We start from the raw sequence: 6,043 nt of genomic DNA, 5'->3' as shown, positions 1-6,043 counted from the left end.
AAGGCCCAGCCGGTGGGATCTAGGATCGCTTGTCCGATCGGCAAGCAGTGGTCAAAATTTCATACCTCTCAATTGCTATCCTGTCTGATAATGACATGTGTCAGTCTTACTTTTCCAATTACCACCAGTGCTTGCCTTTCATAGGACCACTGTTTGACCTATTAAAAACAGAAACGTTTGAACACCTCCTTTGGTTCCACCCTTAGCCCCACCCACCAATGCCACACCTCATTGCCATCATTGTAACAAACGATTCGAGGAACTCTTTTCTCGGCTGGCCATACGATCAGGGCGACAGGCATTGGTCAATCTAATTTCCCGCCTCTGGCTTCTGGCTACCCAGGAAATTTCTGTAGTGGCTCGCTTCTCGAGCACTCTCACAGGCAGTCGTGAGATTTCACACCCACATTACTGTAACAAGATCACTGGTTCTTACCTATACGCACATCATGTCACGGAGATATTCTTCTTCAGCTATAGATCCTCTTGTACGAATTTTTACAGTCCACACACACTAACCACCGGCCGGTGTCTAACCAGACTAACCACAGTCGTCTCACACTAGCAACACAATTCACTCACACGCAATTCGGCTTCTCGACGGGAGTGCGTTCTCGCTCACACTTTTCTGCACACCACATACATGACAATATAATAGGCACGTTTCCGACTTGTCCAAAAACAACCTACTGACCATCTGCATCGCTCAGGGCTCACATGATGGGGTAACATCTACCCTCAAATTGCACCCCTACTCCCTTTCCTAACCCTTGCGAGTTTTGTTTCAAATCAGGGCCTGCTTATTTCAATATTTAAGAAACTTTCATTTACCTTGGGAGTGAGTGGGGGGCGGGGGGGCCTCAAGCCCGTGAGCCCTTCACTACCCACCGCCGCTGTATCTATATATATATGTATGTTTAAGAAAACTGAATGTTATGTATAAGTACAATACTCTGTTCCACTGAAGACTTTTTTTTAACTTTTGAAATTTGCTGGGGTATAGAAATGATTAAGTCATAATGAAACTTTCACTGCTGTTGGAAATTGGTGAACGTATGCCATTAAATATTTTTGCAAATGACTTGTTGTTCTAGTAAAGTTTTATGGCGCTTGCAAGTGCATAAGGTCATATGTGTAAATAAATGTTAAAAAATCTAATTTTTCTTTTTTAAATGCGAATTTGACATCACTCATCATCAACGTCAAATTTACCATGTAGGCCTATTTGATACTAAAGATCATGCCCATTTGATGATAAATGAAAATTTCTGCAGGACAAAAACCTCATGGCAATCATGATTCTATGATGAGACACAATGAATTGAATTTGAATATTTAAGTATCTCGCTTTCATATTTGTGTCAATTATCTCACACAATACACTACATGTAGCCTATAATACATGTAGGGTATATCCGTGATTCATTGCTGGAGATAATATTCATGCAGATCTAATAAAGTTCAAAGACAACAATCACAAAGTACAGTTTTATTTATTTTTCAAATGAAGAAAATTTTGCTTAACATAAATTATATTATTGTCTGATGACCTGATAGTGCTGTTGTTGTCAATAACAAGCACAAGGAATGTTTGTCTCTGAACTGAAATCATGTCAAAAATGGTTTTCAATCTGAAGAATGCTGTCGAACATCTTGTGTGAGCACTTTCGGGTTTCACTGCAAACCATTAATAACAAGGTACAATTTGCTGCTTCAAACTTTCCAGTAACAGTAGGAATATTTTTTTAAATTAAACTATTTTTAGTACTAATTTTATGCAGTCAGGCACAGGTAACACGAACACGAAAAACTCAAAATCATGGATAGTTCATGCAATTTATGCCATTTCACGACTGATATCTCTTTAATTGTTCGTTATAATGGTTACCTTTATTACGAATGTGTGTGTTTGTCAATCCCTGATGTGTTAGTTAATTGTGCCCGACTGTATCGTTACTTTAGACTTACACGTTAAAACCGTCTATGGAACACTTTTGAGGAGGCTCTCGTGGTCTAGAGGTTACGGTATTCGCCTCTCATTCAATAGGTCCCACGTTAGTATCCTGACAGCAACGGAAATTTTTTTTTGCTCTAAAATCCTCTCCTTTGACCTCCATTCCCGCTCCCTAGCCATGTTCTGTCTTCTGCTTTCGTCTCCACTTTCTGCCCCCACCCCCACCCATTTGCCCCCTCCTCTGGGCTCCTGACGTCCTCTGCAGCCTTTCTACTGCTGCTCCTTGGCTCCTTACTACTGTCTTTCAGCCACACCCCTAATCTTATGATAGGAAAGATCTAATACATGTACCTAGCCTTCTCATTTTAAACAGCCTATCAGAGTCTGTTGGACTGAGGATCCACCCCGGAAAGTCGAAAATCCTAAGAATAGATGCACGGTGAAAGGAGCAGATCACAGTACAAGGAAATGCACTAGAAGTAGAAGACGTCGAATCCTTCTGCTGTCTTGGGAGTATAATTGACAGAGAGGGAGGAACAGGCGCTGAAATAAAGTCCCGCATTGGAAAGGCACAGGCTGCATTTATTTCTTTGAGCAGGATTTGGAGGACCAGGGATATCTCATTACGAGCAAAGCTTAGAATTTACAATTCAAATGTCAAGTCAGTCTTGTTGTATGGATGTGAGACGTGGAACGCATCCCATACGTGCATGAAGAGGATCCAGGTTTTCTTGAACAAGTGTCTGAGTAGGCTGCTGAGGATCAAATGGACAGACTGGATCACCAACGAGGAAGTATTCAGAAGAACCAGACAGAGCCCGGTCAGAGATGAGGTGGGAAGAAGACGTTGGCGATGGATTGGACACACTCTCAGGAAGCCAAGCAGCTGCATAACAAGAAAAGTGTTAGATTGGAACCCACAGGGTAAAAGATCAAGGGGAAGACCTCGTGGAACCTGGAGAAGACTGAGTCATCCCAATTGCCATAGCCGCACATATAAAAATAATTGAATAATGCGATACCGAAGCAACACGTTATCACAGTGTGCAGGGGAGAGCGGGGTGCCCGGGTCGCTGACCGGTCGATTCGGTGGTTCGGCTTTTGTAGATCTATGCATTTTTTACGGAAAGCCCTATTACTAGATCTATTAGTGTTGTGAAAACTTCAACCTCTACAGCACAGGCGTCAAAAGATGTTGGAAAATAATAATACGTCCTGACAAAACAATTCACATAGAGAGAAAAATGAGAAAAAAAAACATCTGGACCTCTGATGCTGGCACGGCACATCACTAAAACTAAAACCGGGGACACCTGACAAACATGAAACAGGAGACATTAGAACATGAACGACTTTTGGTGGATTAATTTTAAAAACTGAACATGCTCAAGAACAAAAATCCTCACCCAGGGAAATAACCACCTTTTCACTTAAATTTAAATGAGACTTATTACTGTGATTACTTCCCTTGAGTCACATGGCGAGGCGTTACATTGTTTGGTGAAAAAAAATTACTAGGCGTGGGAAAAAAGCGGGGAATCCAAAATTATGCCAAAGTTGCAGAATTACGGGAAAAAACGCGGCCGCACAATCGCATAATCCGACGGGGACAGGATAACAATGCTCCAACTACAAATCATAAATACGAACGGAAAAGAAAGCACGGGGGGAAAAAACAAACAAAAGAAGTACAAAGTGTAACAAAGTGAATTACTGAATTGCAACGAAGTGACCAACAGTAGGCCTACGAATACACAGATGATTGTATAGACATGAATTTTATGACGTGTCTCACCGTGTGTGCAGGGGAGGGGGGGGGGGAGCTTGGTGCATATTTACTGTTGACGCCGATCCAGTCAGTGCCACAGTGCCACTTTGTTCTGGCACATCGTCGCGTTGTCTTCCCGTTGAGACTTACGCAATTAATGGTTTTATTTTAGTTTAGTTGAGTACGAGTTCTACGGCGCTCCCAACTGCGTAAGGTCATAATAGGAGCGCGGGAAACACAAGTTAAAAGGTTGCATTCTCAACAGTTCGCAGCATGGTTTAGTTTAGGTTAATGATTCGGATAAAATGTAAACAATTTTTGGTAAAATATCAATCTAAAATTGATAATTCACTTCAGATTGAAATAACGGCATTTTCAATATATTTTAAAGGCCAGTGGCATTTATAAAACCAAGAATTCTGTCGGGATTTACAACGGAGAACAGAGAGACGACCTTGAATTATTTATTTTTTTTGCATTTAAAATAGGCCGGTGCTACTCGCCCGATGTCGGGTCGCTAGCGTCAGGTTAGCGCCAGGCTACTCTGAGTACTCGCCTGATCTAGGATGGCTAGCGTCAGGCTAGTCGACCGAATTCGGTCGAGTAGCCTGACGCTACTGGCTCGTGGAGATCTCTGCGACCTCGAGTGGCTAGCATTTTCTGCCCTCCCGGAGCCCGTCATGGAGGTCTAGTCTTAGTCTTATACTGGGTGATCACTACGGCTGGATCGGGCCGATCTCCCAACTCGATCACCTGAAAATGAAAACAAACAAGTTTGTTTTTGAGTCGACCGAGTCGGGCGATCCCATCCGTAGTGGGCACCCCGTATTAGGGAGCATAAACACGGCCTTCCGAGCGACATGAAGCTATTGAGAGCACCCAGCCCACCTCTGTGATTGGCCCAAAATAGATCATAGATGATGTTTTGTTGCCATCTATTTTTGTCGTGTTCCGAGGTTTCCCTCGCAAGTTGACTACATTGTTGTAGATCCCCTAGATCTATCACCCTTTATTAATCATTTAATTAGTATCATTCATCTATATGCCGGTGGCAGAGTTACTAACCATAGAAATGCAACGTCGTGATGTTATTAAAGATTGTCTAACTACTACCAAGACGTTTCAGTTGCCCTATCTCGCGTCCGAACGAGACTTGGGCGCTAGATCTACCTCGTCTTAGTACTCTTACTCTTAGCGCGTGACGGCCCGTGATCCGAGTGTAAACTAAACAAACGTTCCAGCGCTAAGAAAAAAGCGAGAAATTTTGTCTGCGGGCAGGGAGAGATCAAAGAGAGAGGGGGGAGAGAGAACGAGAAAGAAAGAGAGAGAGAGAGAGAGAGAGAGAGAGAGAGAGAGAGAGAGAGAGAGAGAGGGAGAGAGAGAGAGAGAAAGAGAGAGAGAGAGGGGGGGGTATTAGAATTACTGACTTCTGTCGTTTTCTCTCTGCGTCGGTTCGCAAGCTGACCTGGTGCAATACTGTCATTATTGTACACATTATGGCCAGTCCCATCTTCATACATGACATGTATTAGGTCTGTAATAATATCAATTTGGTCAGATCATTGCAGTCAGAGTCAAACTTTCACGTTAGAAATGTAATCAGTAACAACCTGACAAGACTATTAGATCTATAGATCTATGAGCCTTTCCTACAAGTTCGTCTTTCTGAGGTGCAGTTCTCTTTGTAGATGTATTCAGGGAGAAAGAGAATGGAAATCCAATCCAATTATTGGTGTCAATAGATCCAGTGAATGCCACTGATGAACTGGGCGAAAAGTTAGGAAGATGGGGGAATTATTTTTTAAAAATTAAATTATAATGCAAAGAAAAGGCCATATGTACGACATGGCCTGTAATATAACTTAAATAACGCGAACCCTCACCAAACCTTATTTAGGCCTCTCATAATTCTGTCCCCGTGGAATTAGGCGAATTTAGATGGCCAAATTAGGCCCCAAAAAATGCCAAAATATGCAAAAATTATGCAAGTTACCATAACACCTTTCGCGACATGTTTTGCACTTTTTCAACACAAATTTTCATGACTTTTATGTTTTAAGTACAGAAAAATTTAAAACAGAACATATCAGTATCAGTAATGTGTCTAGTATATTTGGAAAGAAAACAATACACATCTGTATAAAAAAAAATTTTTAAAACCCAACTAAAAAATATAATCTCTGTAACTTTCAGTTGTAGATCTAGATCTAGATCTAGGAAAGAAAAATGTAAAAAAAAAAAAAAAAATGACATCTGGACCTCTGATGCTGGCACATTACTAAAACCAGGGACACCTGTCAAACATGAAGCATCAGCAGACA

Source organism: Aplysia californica, unplaced genomic scaffold (assembly GCF_000002075.1).
Source record: "Aplysia californica isolate F4 #8 unplaced genomic scaffold, AplCal3.0 scaffold00167, whole genome shotgun sequence".
NCBI classification, from domain to species: Eukaryota; Metazoa; Mollusca; class Gastropoda; order Aplysiida; family Aplysiidae; genus Aplysia; species Aplysia californica.
This window is presented reverse-complemented; position numbering follows the sequence as displayed.